A 14,527-nucleotide genomic window follows, 5' to 3' on the forward strand; every position below is an offset into this window, starting at 1 on the left:
GCCACAACAAAGACCTGGTGTAGCCAATTAAATAAATATTTTTTAAAAAAGAAATGCAGAGAGTTGCAAAAAGTCTTAAATAAGGAGGGAAACAACTTGTTGGTTTGCATTTATTAAAAACTCACTGAAGAACAAATCAAAAGAAACTCAGACTCTGAAATAGGTCAACGCTCAGGTAGGACTTGAAAATATAACAAATCAGGGTCAATATAACAATGGTCTCAAGAACTGCTATTTACTTAACGCAGTTGGGGAAACCAGATCTCAGTAGAAAGGAAAAAAACAAACACAAAAACATTCTTTTAGGCCTACATTGTGTAGGCCCATTGGCAGCACAACCAATTGATTGAATAAAAATAGTCAAATAGGGGATCAACCAAAGCACAGAGCAAGAAGCTTTCTCATTAGTCCCAGGATCGTGTACATATCATGTGAGTTTCTGAGGAAGCAGAAGCCCTCCAGAGCTGAGGCCTGAAACCTCAAACTCATCTCTAGGAAGACAAATCAACAGGTGCTTGATGGTCTACAGCAGACAATTAGGAACCCTCTGAAATAGTACTCTATACTCTGGCTGGCATTGAATTTTCCTGGAGAAAGGAGGATAGCTTTCAGCAGATTCTCAAGGAGTTCCATGACCCCAAGAAGATTCAAAACCACTGCAAAGGAAGATATCATCTTCCTAAGAGATCTTCCTAGAGTTGGTGAGCATCTGGCCAACAGGTACATGCTTGTGTAGCTATTACACAAATAGAGCTGTCTTGAGCATGGAAGACCACAAGTAGGTGAAGCTGCTGAGAGTCACAGAAACTGTCCCCATTTTTCTATGCATAAGTTGGCCCCAAAAGATACAGTAAGTCTACATGGTTTGTTGGTGTGGCCAAGTAGATGCACAGCTGCCTTAAGGCTGTTCATGGGGACTCCCCTGGTGGTCCAGTAAAGAATCCATCTTCCAATGCAGAGGACGTGGTTTTAATCCCTGGTCCAGGAACTAAGACCCCACATGCTGCAGGGCAACTAAGCTCACATGCCTCAACTACTGAGACCAAGCACAATAGTAGTTCCTTAGTGCTATAGCCAAGACCCAATGTAACCAAAAATAAGTAAATATTTAGATTTAAAAAAAAAATAAGAATGTTCATGAACTTTGGCTGGCAACATAGATCCTTGGGCTTTAGTTGTTGTAGCCAGGAGAGAAGATAGGTCTTGGACCCATCCATGGGGGACAGAATTGAGCTCTCTATACTGCTTGGTGACCTTTAGAGGTCCCGCCACAGGGAACACACCTCAATGAAAGGATGGACTAGAAAAATATCCAGGCTTCCATGTCTGGGAGTATGAGAATAAACAAGTTGCAATGAAAGTAACCACAAAGCTAGATAAAAATAGAAAGTATATTTTTTAATGCATTTAGTTGGCAAGAAAGTAAGAAATACCCAGAGTATAAACGCACAGTGGAAAGAATAATCCCTGGGGGAAAACTGTGCTTGAAGTCAACTTTTGCCTAGAGTATCTGCCAAACCAAGTCAACTGAACTTGAATTATCAGCTGAATGCTTCATGAAATAGCAGAAACCAGAGATAAAGAATGCTTGGGCCCATTCAATGTGAAGAGACTAACAGGAGATTCCTTACATATAGTTGGGATTCAAATAGCTATCCTCTCAAAATGTAATTTATACAAAGAAAAGATTGATTCTTTTTTAAATGCAATGAGTGAGTTAAATAAATTAGACACAGATGATGTAAGGATTAGTGAACTGGAGAATAGATTTAAATAAATGGTACAGAGTACAGTTAATTGAGTCAAAGACATATAAAATATAAAACAAAGCAGCATGGAGGAGATAATAGAGACAATTGGATTAAAAACAGAATTTGAAGAAATAGTAGCTGAGATTATTCTACTATGTTGCAAAACACTAACACTCCCATCCAGGAATCCGAACAATCCCAGGCAGATTAAATAAACAGAAATATACATCTAGAGTTGCTGTTCTGAAAAAACAGAAAGCCAAGAAAAAGAGAAGATCTCAAAAGTACTCAAAGAGAAAAGACAAATCACCTAAAAGGAAGAATAATTAGACTGACAGCTGATTTCACAACAGCAACAGTGATGCCAGAACACAGTAGTATTATATCTCAATGTGTCAAAGAAGGGGGTGGGGAAATTGCCATTCTAGATTTTTATTCTCAGCAAAATTATCTTTTAAGAATGAGATTAAACAAAACATGTTTGATAAATTTTAGATAACAAATTAGAGAATTTACCACCAACAGTTCTCTATTAAAGGAAATTCTAAGAAATATAACTCAGGAAGAAGGAAAATGATCCCAGAAGGAACATTTGGAATGCAAGGAAAAAGGGTGAAAAAGAAATCAGAATGGGACTTCCCTGGTGGTACAGTGGATAGGAATTCGACTGCCAATGCAGGGGACATGGGTTCAATCCCTGGCCTGGGAAGATTCCACATGGAGCAGAGCAACTAAGCCTGTGAACCATAACTATTGAGCCAGCATGCAGCAACTACTGGAGCTCATGCACCTAGAGCCTGTGCTCCTCAACAAGAGAAATCATCACAACAGGAAGCCAGTGCACTACAATGAAGAGTAGCCCTAGCTCGTGCAACTAAGCCCGCTCGTAAAAATAGACCCAGTGCAACCATATGCACACACAAAATCAGAATGTGGGGAAATCTAACAAAGATTGTTAAACAATGATAATTATATTACTGTATGGAGCAAAAAAAGATGGCGTGAGCTACATTATTGGACAACATTAAGATGTAAGGTAAGGACAGTTGTTTGGGAAGAGAGTGGACATAATGATCAACTGTGCATGTAAACAACTATGCAGGTAAAAATTTTCTAATAACCACTAAAAGATAGAAATGAAATATCGGACCTCAAACCAGCAGAAAAAAAAAAAGGAATGGAATTTTAAAAAAATCATTCCAAAGGAAAGCAGGAAAACAGAAAAAAGAGAAACTAAAAATTAATTAAATGATTAAAAAGGAAGACACGTAGAAAGCATAAAATAAGATAGTAAAATAGATCCAAGTATATCAGTAATCAATAATAAACATAAATTGTATAAACTCATCAGTTAATAAATAGAGATTATCAAAATTACATAAAACATACAAATCACATGCAATTTTCAAGAGATTAAGAGATTAACACAGAAAAGTTGAAAGCAAAATGGTGGGTAAAGGATACATAAAGCAATACTAGAGAAAAGAAAACCAACATAGCTTTATCAACATTAGAATAGATGGACCTTAAGGTGAAAAGCATTATTATAGATAAAAGCACATCATTATAAAATGCACTAAAATTTAATCCCCTAGGAAGGTATAATAATTCTGAACCTGTAGGTACCTAATAACAGCCTAAAAACATCTAAAATGATAAATGGCATAACACTACACACTGATTGTTATTTAGTTGCTAAATCATGCCCAACTCTTTGTGACCCCATGGACTGTAGCCTGCCAGGCTCCTCTGTCCATGGGATTTCCCAAGCAAGTATACTGGAGCAGGTTGCCATTTCCTCCTCCAGGGAATTTGTTCAAACCCATAGAATGTACAACACCAAGAATGAACCCTATGGTTGACTGTGGACTTTGGATGATTATGCTATGTCAGTTTAGGTTCTCAATTCATCGTGTACCATTCTGGTGGGGCATAGTGATACTGGACAAGGCTGTGCATGTGTAGGGAGTTATAAGGGAAACGTCTCAGTTTTGCTCTGAACCTAGAACTGCTCTAAAACAAAGTGATTATTAAAAAAAAAACAAAAACTGGCATAAACTCAATCAGAAAAATCTAATCTGCTATTATGGGGGAGAATTTAACATACATCAAACAGTATCTGAAAGATTAAATAGACTAAAACTTAGTAAAAATGTAGACAGACGATTGGATAAAACATTTACTAAACTTGAGCTAATGGACAAATAGAGAACCCAACTCCAGTCACTTAGCAAACGCATATTCTTCTCAACACATGTGGATTATTTATAAAAACTGAAAAGCAGAAGGCCAAAGAATGTGACTCAACAAGTATTAAAGAATGAGTCTCATACTGTTATGAGATTAAAAGCAATTACACTAGGAATCAGTAACAAAAATGATGTAAAAAAATCTCATTTAGGGAATTCTCTGGCAGTCCAGTTGTTAGAACTCTGGGCTTTCACTGCTGAGGGTCTGGGTTCAATCTCTGGTTGGGGAACTAAGATTCCACAAGCTGCATAGTATAGCTTAAAAAAAAAATTCTTACTTATATAAAAACTGTAAAAGGCACACTTAAATATACATCAGAGAAAAATATCATAATGGAAATTTTTCAGTACTTAAAATTGAATAATATTGGAAACATTTACATCAAAGCAAGATACATAGTTAAAACAGTATTAGAGGGGAAATGAATTGACTTAAAAACTTATATTAGAAGAAAGGCTAAAAGCTAATGAGTTAAGCTTCCAACTCAAGAAGCTAGTAAAAGAGAATAAACCCAAAGAAGTTAAAAGAAATGAAATAAAAGATAGAAGAAATTTAAAATATAATAGAAAGGAGTGTGCGTCTATCTGAGTGTGCTAAGTCACTCCAGTCATGTTTGACTTTGAGACTCCATGGACTGGACTATATGTAGCCCGCCAGGCTCTTTTGTTCATGGGATTTTTCAGGCAAGAGTACTGGAGTGGATTGCCATTTCCTTCTACAGAAGATCATCCAAAGCTAAACAACTGTGTTTCTTCAAAAGGAGTAATAAGTTAGAAAACCTCCAACAATTTTCATTAAGAACAAAGAGAAAAGGCACAAATAAACAACATTAGGAATTAAAAGGAGACATACCTGTAGAAATAGAAGAAAGTTGTAAACTTAGCAGATATAGCCATTTTCCTAGAAAAACTTAACATCAAAACTGACATCAAAAGAAATAGTAATTTTTGTTTTGTTTTTTTGCAAATTTTAAAAGTCCTACAACCCTTGAAGAAATTGAATTAGTGAGTATTAACCTATATTGTTTTAGGAGCTATAAACTATAAACTAAAGCTATAAACCTGAACTATTTCTAGAGCAACCTGCCAATTAATTGCCATAAATTGCACTCTGATCCAATAGTATCATCCTGAGGATTACATAAGGAAGAACACAAATAGAAAAGAAATTATAAAGATATTTATAGCTGTGCTTTTAATAGTAGTCAAAGAACTGTAAACAACCTGAATGTGTAACATTTAGACAGGCTAAGCAAATCATATTATGTGACAGAGCCATTAAAAATGATAAGTATTTCTAATTTGTTTTAAAGAGAAAAAATGGACAGATTTGAGTATATTAAAAGTATGAACTTCTGTAATATGAAAGAGACTATGAATCAAGTTCAGAAGACAAGTGATGAAGGACTGGAGGGAACAGGGTTTAAAGCTATTAGGGTTTTCAGGATGGTGCTGTTCACCACCACTCCCAGCAGGGGCTTTGAGACAGAAATCTCCATGGAAACCCCATGGAGACTGAGTGCAAATCCAAGGACTGCAGTATTATGTGAGGGCGAGGATTAGAGAAAAGGCCCTGCCCATAGGGGTTTGTGGTTAGGAAGCAATGGCTTAGTGAGAGTCTAGGTGAGTGGACAGGAGGGCTGCCTCGCCCAATTCTTGGTGCCCAATATGCTGCGCATTTGAAGAGAGGAGGCTGAGGGCTCCAGGCTCTAAGGTGGAAATAGGGGCACAAAATGGTTGAAAGGGCCAGCCTGGCCAGAAGAGGCCAAAAGGAGAATGGTCTCTGGTCTGGATGCGACAGAGGATGCCATGGGAAGCAGCAGCCCAAGTCAAGACCTTTGGTGACAAGGACCAAGGAGGTGAGCCTTCGAAAGGAAGGCAAGTGTCGATATAAGTTTTATAGAATAAGGGCTAGTTTTATTCAATTCTTAAATTTATTGAGCACCTGCTATATGGTAGGCATTAACTTGTAAGTAAGATGATAATATTAGGTAAAACTGCTCATTCCTTTTTCTCCATAATATTTACATATTCATGTAAATTGGAAAAGATACAAATGTTAAAACGACAATTTAAGAGAAAAACAGAAACACAGAATTGCTAAGGAATAGGGGATGTAGCCCAAAGTTTAATGGTATGGGCCCTAACCTCAGGTTGGCCTAAGTTCAAATGCAGACTCTACAACTCACCAACTGTGTGACTTTTGTGTTTTGGAACCTTGATCTGTAACATGAGGATGACGAGAGCATCTCCCAGGGTGTGGTGAAGGTTCAATAAGACAAGATGTGTAAAATGTAGCACCTGGTGATATTATACAATAAGGCATTTTCCTTCCAGAAGTTTTTCTGGACTGCTCTGCAGGGGCTTCACACATACCTACAATTCTGGTCTCCCCACCTGGATATCTTCAAATTGCTTTCTCTTCCCCATCTGTTTACTGTTAGGACCTGGGCCAACAGGAGGCACAGGAATAATTTAAATCCCCCAGAGCTGCCAAAACCTATTATCCAGGCTTAATGCATTATCACCACTAGGAGTTGCCTTTTAAAAGAGGACATTTGGAAACGACAAAGAATGACTGGTGGGAGCCGTTCAGGCATAAAGGAGAAGCACCCATCAGATCCCCCTAATCCAGTCACTCATTAGGCCAACAGTGCTGGTTTGAAAAACGTGTCTACCCTCAGTGAGGGAAGGGGAGGGTGGGATGAGTTGGAAGAGTAGCACTGGCATATATACACTACCATAGCTAAAACAGATAGCTAGTGGGAAGCTGCTGTCTAGCACAGGGAGCTCTCAGCTCGATGCTCCGTGATGACCTAGAGAGGTGGGATGAGGGGGTAGAAGGGAGGCTCAAGAGGGAGGGGATATATGTATATGTATGGCACAGCGGCAAAGAACCTGCCTGACAGCGTAGGAGATGCAATTTCAATCCCTGGCTCGAGAAGACCCCCTAGAGAAGGAAGTGGCAACCCACTCCAGTATTCTTCCTGGAAAATCCCATGGACAGTAGAGCCTGGTGGGCTATATAGTCCATGGGGTTGCAAAACTGTCAGTAACAACTTAGGAACTAAACAACAAATAGCTGATTCACTTCATTGTATGGCAGAAACTAACACAACATTGTAAAGCCATTATACCCCAATAAAAATCAAATAAAATACAGAAAAAAGGAAAGGGGAAAAAAAGAAAAACATATCTACCAAGTCTTTCTTGTGAGAAATAGCTGAAGTCAAATTTGCCTTTCCTTGTATATGATCCAGACTTAGGAACTCACTTATAATGAATAGTGGAAATGATGCCACGTAACCTCCAAGTCTGAGTCATAAAAGGCAACAGGGTTTATGCCTGGTTCTGGTTCTCTCTCTCTCTCCCTCTCTTGACATGCAGATACACCCTGAACCACTGTGGAAGAAGTCCGCTGTGCTGAAAAGACCACGTGGAGGAAGCACATAAGGATAGGGATGCTTGAGAGGTCCTGGTTGTGATTCCTGCAGCTCCCAGCTGCTCACTTCCCACCCAAGGGCCAGGCAGGTGAGAGAGCAAAACTGCAGATGATTCCAAGCCCCAGCCTTCCAGCTATCCCAGCCAACTCTGCCAGAGCAGAACTGAGCTTGTCTTCACAGTCCTGCCCAGAATGTACACTCATAGGCATAGTCAATGCTATTGTTTTCAGCCACTAAGCTTTGAGGTGATTTGTCAGTTGTCATAATGATAGATTGGCTTCTTGGCAGTCACAGAGGACTCCGCTCTCAGAAGGTCCCTGGGCTTAGACTAAGGCTCTGCTGTCTCTGTCTTGAAATTCTCAATCTTTTCTTACACTGGGCCCTGAAAAGGATGACCTGGTCCTGAACCCTGCCCACATGAATTACTCTTATTCTCCTCCTTTTGGTCCTATGTATTTGTCACACACAGTCAACTATTCAGCATGTGCAGTGGACAGGGCTATGGAACCAGCCAGACCTAGGTTCAGATCCCAACTGTACCACAGACTGTCCCCGTGACCTTGGGTAGTTAATTATCCCTCAGTAAACTTATCTGCAGAATGGATATAATAATAATATTTACTTCACAGAGTTCCAGTGAATACTAACTGGATAACAAATTACTCCTTGCACAAGGAGTCTCTTATTCTTGTTCCTGTCTCTGATAGCTTCTCGTTTTAAAGAACCCTTCATAGCCACATCAGTTTCCCTGGTGGCTCAGTCAGTAAAGCATCTACCTGCAATGCAGGAGACCCGGTTCTGTCCCTAGATCGGGAAGATCCCCTGGGGAAGGAAATGGCAACCCATTCCAGTATTCTTGCTTGAATGTTCCATGGAGAAAGGAGCCTGGTGGGCTACAGTCCATGGGGTAGCAAGAGTCAGATTCGAATTAGTGACCAAACCACTACCACACCCACATCAGAGTAATCTTTTGCTGGAACTCCACTGCTTCAAAACCTTCAGTGGCTCCCTATTTCTATTATAGTTCAGTCTTCACCTGAACATTCAAGCCCTTCTCTGATCAGATATCATGTTACCATTTTTAGACATCTTCCAATTTTCCATCATCCTAACATTTTGCTTCAAATAGGTGGATTCAGGAGTCTGTGGAAATACTTTTCACTTTCACCTTGCAGTTCTTTTGCCCAAGCTGTTTCATCCCTTACCTGAAATATCCTGGGCCTTCCTGACAACCTTAACACTGGTTGCAGTCCACTTCAGAAGCAAATAACTGCATGTGGGCTTTCAGTGTCATCTCAGTAATATTCTCCTAAGTCATGCTTCCAAATGTGACATTTTTAGTCCGGGTACCTCACCTCTATGATTTAAAGGAAGCCAGACTAAGGCATGCTTCCCTGGTGGCTCAGTCGGTAAAGAATACACTTGTAATGCAGGTAGACCCAGGTTTGATCCCTGCACTGGGAAGATTCCCTATTGAAAAAATGGCAACCCACTCCAGTATCTTGCCTGGGAAATCTCATGAACAGAGGAGCCTGATGGGCTACAGTCCATGGGGTCACAAAGAGTCAGACACAACTGAGTGACTAAACCACCAGCACCACCAGGCTAAGGCAGCTCAAGTAACATTTAATGAGGTTGGTGTAATGTGATTTCTTCACCCTTTCATATTTCTAACTATTTATTGAAGAGTTGTTTGCCATGTCCTTCTCCAGAGGATCTTCCCGACTCTGGGATCAAACCTGGGTCTCCTGCATTGTGGGCAGATTCTTTACCATTTGAACTACCCAGAAAACCCTTGTGAGCAACAGAAATAAAGCAGTTATTGAAAACTGCCTGTCAAATAAATATGTTCCTAATCATTTTCTATAACTACAGTGTGCTTAAACACAATTTACCCTAATGACCACAGAAAAGCCACCACAATTATTAGAGTTGTTATATAATCCAATAAAGTTATTTACATCACACACACACACACACACACACACACACAGTGACCCTCCAGTATTTGATTTCTTCAAGCCTTTGCATTAGTGCATGGGAGGAAAGCCTGGCCTTGGAGTTGGAACTCTGATCAAATCCAGTCTGTCATAGTACTAACAGTGTGATCTCAGCAGGTGTTGTGGGGCCTTCACTTTAAAAAATGAGGATAGGGACTTCTCTTGCAGTCCAGTGGTTAAAACCTTGTGCTCCCAGTGCAGGGGGCTTGGTTGCCGGGGACTCAGATTTGATCCCTCATTGGGGAACTAATATCCCTCATGCCCCATATGCGTGCTAAGTCACTTCAGTCGTGTCCGACTCTGCCTGACTCTATGGACTGTAGCCGCTAGGCTCCTCTGTCCACGGGATTTCCCAGGCAAGAATACTGGAGTGGGTTGCCACGCCCTCCTCCGGGGGATCTTCCCCACCCAGAGATGGAACTGGTGTCTCCCACGTCTCCTGCATTGCCAGCCAGGTTCTTTACCACTGGCCACCTGGGAAGCCTCTCATGCCTGATAGTGAGGCCTAAAAAATACAAACCAAAAAAAACACACCAACAACAACCAAAAAAATGAGGATAACGATATCTATCTGGAAGGGGCTTGGGGAGGATGCATTGGAAAATGTAGGTAGAGTGATTGGCAGTGAGTATCCTCCCTGAGTATTTCAGAGACTCTAGGATGTGGGAGAGCCTTTTCATTGCTTGACTTTCCATCTAATGCAAAACTACTTGCACAGCACCCTTGTCAATGGCCATCAGCCTCCACTGGACTTCCCAGGACAGGAGCCTGGCACCTCACAGGGCATCCACTCCATTTCCAGCTAATACTGTCGGAAGTTATTTGGAACTCAATCTTCTCCCTTAACTCCTCCCTCCAGAGCCGCCTGTGACTCTAGCGCAACCCCCCAACCCCCACTCCCCGCCTCCCCGCAAGAGAAGAGGCAATGGCTATACAGACCAAGAAGTGCCACACCTGAGAGCTGGGCTCCCCTGCCACTTCCACCAGGGTGATAACCCTCGGCTCCTCCTTCTCCTCCTCTGTCAAATGAGGACGAAACTCCTGCCAGCCTCCCCTCCCCCCGGGGTTGTCAGAGCAACGAATAAGACGAGAAGGGAAAAGCCCTTGGGGGGGATAATGAACTTCACCCTCCCCACCCCCAACCCCGCCCCATCACCGCGAAGGAGCTCAGGTCTCAGTTCTCCCTTTCCAGGCCCTCCCTCTACTCGCTCTCAGGGGTAACCTCGAAGAGGCGCCCAGAGGCAGGAGCCGGCGCTCCTACTGAGTCCGAGCCGCAAGGGATGCGGAGGGACTGCGCCTTCAGCATCCGACCCGGAGCCAGGAGGCCGCCCCCGCCCACGGTCCAGCCCTGCGGCGCGCAGCATCGCCCCGCTGCCAGCTGCGGGGTCCCAGGCCACCCACCGGGCGGGGCTCGCACCCACCTGCGGCGGCACCGGTCCGTCTGGGTCGTCGCTGGAGGCCGTGCGCCGCCGCTGCCGCCGCGCCTCGGCTCCTGCCGCCTGGCCCTCCCCCGGACCGCTCCACGTGGCCGCTCCACGTCGCCCTCCGGGCTGCGGCCGCCGCCCTGGCCCGGGCAGAGTCCGGAGCGCCAGCGCCGCGGGCAGGATCCCCGCCCCGCCCCGCAGACCCTGGCCCACCCCCGGCGAGAGTGTGTGGTGTGTGTATATGTATGTGGGTGAGCGCGCGTGACAGATACAACTAGAGAGGCAGAGAGACAGATGATGAAGCTGATGTGTATAAGAAGCACATTTAACTGGGGGACCACTCCCTGCTGGGACCCAGATGTGTGTGACACCGTAGGGAGGGGGTGTTGTGTGTGGCCGCGTGTCCAGTATGACAGTACTTGAGAGAGTTTGGCCAGTGCATGACTGGCTGACTGCGTGTGTGACAGTACAGGATGTTAATGGTGTGTCTGTTATGGTATCTGTGTGAACTCTTCCTGTTTGTGATGCTCAAGTGACACTTGCAACTGTCGGCTTCCAGTGAAGGTATCATAGTGTGACTGTGACTGCCCATCCCTGAGAGGTCACTCCATCTGAGCCATGGTCGGGGTGAGGAGACCTGGGAAAGTACCATCTTAAGGGCCATGGTTTGCCAGTACAGTGATGCAGTGTGTGGTTGTAGCTTTCCAGTCAAATGGAGTATCCCCAGTTTTCTCACAGTGGCCAGTTCCTCCACGGAGGCTTCAGACAACTTCCTCCCTCACTGAGTCAAGACCTTTTTAGTGAATGACTTCTTATCTCCCTAGAATCTTCAACTTCTCCCTCTCCCAATCAGCTCCTTCTCATCAGAGTCCATTGCAACAACAAACTCACTCTCATCAAAGCCATCTGGTCCTCCTTCCTGTGGTGGACACTGCTGGACACTACCTCCTTTGGTCATGGTATCGTTGATTTTGGCGACACCATTCCTCTCTCTCCAGTCTTTTCTTTTTAGTTTCTTCTTGTGTCATGGAGTTCCTCTGGGCTCTCTCCTCACTCCCCATCTGCTCATGTGTTCTTCCACTCACATAGCTTTCATTACTATCTCTTCTGGGTTGAATTCTGTACCTCAAAAATTCGTATGTTAGAGTTCTAAACCCTAGTACTTCAGAATGTGACTGCATTTAGAAATAGCGTGGTTGCAGATATACCTAATGAATATGGGGTCATACTGGAGTAGGTTGGACCCCTAATCCAATATTTTTTTTCCAATAAAAATGGAAATTTGGACACACATACACAGGCATGTGCACATACACACACACACTCTCTCTCTCTCTCACACACACACACACAAACACACACAGGAAGAACAGCATGTGAAGATTCGGGCAGAAATTAGAGTGAAGCTTCTACATGCCAAGGAATGCTGGAGATTTCCAGGGAACCCCCAGAAGCTAGAAGAGAGGTGTGGAACAGAGTCTTCCTCCTTGCTCTCAGAAGGAACCAATCCTTCTGGCACTTTGATCTTGGATTTCCAGTTTCCAGAACTGTGAGACAATAAATTTCTGTTCTTCAAGATACCAGCTTGCAGCACTTTGTTATGGCCATCCTACAAGTTAATATATCATCTGAATGCTGATAACTACCATATCTCAAATACAATCTCTTAGCCCCAGAACACTTCTGGAGCTGAACAGCCTACTGACTTGTGCCAGGTTTTAAGTTTTAAAGGTGACTGAATGACAGCACAGAGAAGTCAAGCCAATGAAAGAGAAGTTTAATGTTACAGTTCCCTTAGGAAGAAGAGGCACAGCTTACCGAACAAGACCACACAGGGAAGCACCAGAGTTGGTCAGAGCCAGAAAGAAGCAAGGGGAAGGACAGCCCACAGCCTTTATTAAGCTAGAAAAGCAAGACAGGGCAGGGTGAACAGTTTAGGGTTGACTAGCTTGAAAAACTTCAGAGGGCTTTGGGGGCACAGAGGCTGTCCCTAGTTGACGAGTCCCTGGTCCTGGGTTGATTTAGGAAACAGAAAATATTGGTTTGGTGTGTGAGAGTTGGATAAAGGAAGTGGTTCAGAGTATGGCCTCTAGGAATTTTTTTTTTTTTTTAAATCTTTTGGTTGCACCATGTTGCATGTGGGACCTTAGTTCCCCAACCAGGGATCAACCTCTTGCCCTCTCTCGCCCCCAATGGAAACTTGGGAATCTTAACCACTGGGTCACCAGGGAAATCCCAGAGGATAGCCTCTGGATTGCAGGAGGGAGGTGAACAACTCTGGCTGTTAGTTTGGCCTTGTGATTAACTGATGCCAAATAGACAAATTGAGAATCTAAGAAAACACAATTAGAACACCTATCAACACCCCAGCCTCTATGTGTCTGAGTCAGAATACACCATCTTCCTCCTCAAAACTTCCCCTCCCCCCATCCCAGGGTCAAGTCCCATACGCATCCCTGAATCTACATAGTCAGAAAACTGGGGGTCATTCATGATTCCTCCTTCTTCTCCACCTCTAACCTACTACCAAGTCCTATCAATTCTGTCTCCTATCTTAATAATCTTCACTCCTCTCCTGAGCTTCCCCCAGGCCAGGCAGCCACGCTCCATGCCAAAGTTCTGTTAACAGCCTCTAACTGATCTCCTTCTATTCTCATCCTCCTCCAGTCCATTCTCCAAGTAGCCTGAATGTTTCTTCTAAAACATAACTCTGATCATGTCACCCATGCATGCTAAGTCGCTTCAGTTGTGTCTAACTCTTCGTGACCCTTGACTGTAGCCTGCCAGGTTCCTCTGTCCATGGGATTCTCCAGGTTAGAATACTGGAGTAGGGTTACTGTTTCCTTCTCCGGGGGATCTTCCCCATCCAGGGATCGAACCCAGATATCTTATGTCTCCTGTGTTGGCAGGCAGGTTCTTTACCACTAGTACCATTGGGAAGCCCAATCATATCACCCACTAAAACTCTTGGATGGCTTTCCTCCACCCTTAGGATAAGCTCTAGCATCCTTTATGCAGCGGCCCACACCAGATTCCTGACCATCTCATATGTTCCAGCAACACCCAGTTTCTTTTGGTTCCTTTTAGAAGCCTCACATCCAGGCTTTTGTTTGTGCTGTTCCTTCTTTTGGAACAACTACTCTGTCCCCTCCTCCACCTTGCCTTGGAAACTCCTTTTCTTTTTTTAAAAAAAAATTCACCTTAAATGTATTGTTATTTAACATCTGGGTATGCTTTCTCAGATCCATGAAGTCTGGGCACCTTCCCCAGGGCTCCCACAGCAGCTAGTACTTCCCTTATCTAGCAACATACCCTTATTGCAGGGGTTCAACCCTGACTACACATTAGAGTCTTCCAGAAAACCTGTAAGTGATATTAATACCTAGGCTCCTCTCCAGACCAACCATATCAGGTGGGGCCTGGGCACTTCTAGTGTTAGAAACTCACACACAATTCCAATCTTCAGTCAGGATTGAGAGTCATTGCTCTAGTATATTACCTACTTGTTTCCATATCCCAGTGAAGACAGGAGCAGCATCCCAAGCTGGTAGAGTGATGAGTAAATATCTACTTTACATGTGGCCAGCATAGAGTGACACTACGCGTGGCTTTAACGGATGTGAATGTGACACTGTGTGAAACACCACTCATTCAGTAGCT

At 43.4% G+C, this 14,527-nt stretch overlaps 1 protein-coding gene across 4 annotated transcripts in view; it reads right to left on the reverse strand.

The window, feature by feature from the left end:
- Nucleotides 1–14,527, reverse strand: part of PREB (prolactin regulatory element binding) — a 30,138-nt gene that overhangs the window by 3,842 nt on the left and 11,769 nt on the right. Inside the window, exon 1 of one of the 4 annotated variants that reach the window (XM_061155006.1) lies at nucleotides 10,865–10,988. The exons of the other annotated variants lie outside the window; for them this stretch is intronic. The gene's annotated coding sequence lies outside the window, so the exon portion shown is untranslated. Of the gene's footprint in view, nucleotides 1–10,864; nucleotides 10,989–14,527 lie in introns of those variants that run through there. 4 annotated transcript variants of the gene reach the window in all.

Source organism: Dama dama, chromosome 11, assembly GCF_033118175.1.
Source record: "Dama dama isolate Ldn47 chromosome 11, ASM3311817v1, whole genome shotgun sequence".
Taxonomy (NCBI): domain Eukaryota; kingdom Metazoa; phylum Chordata; class Mammalia; order Artiodactyla; family Cervidae; genus Dama; species Dama dama.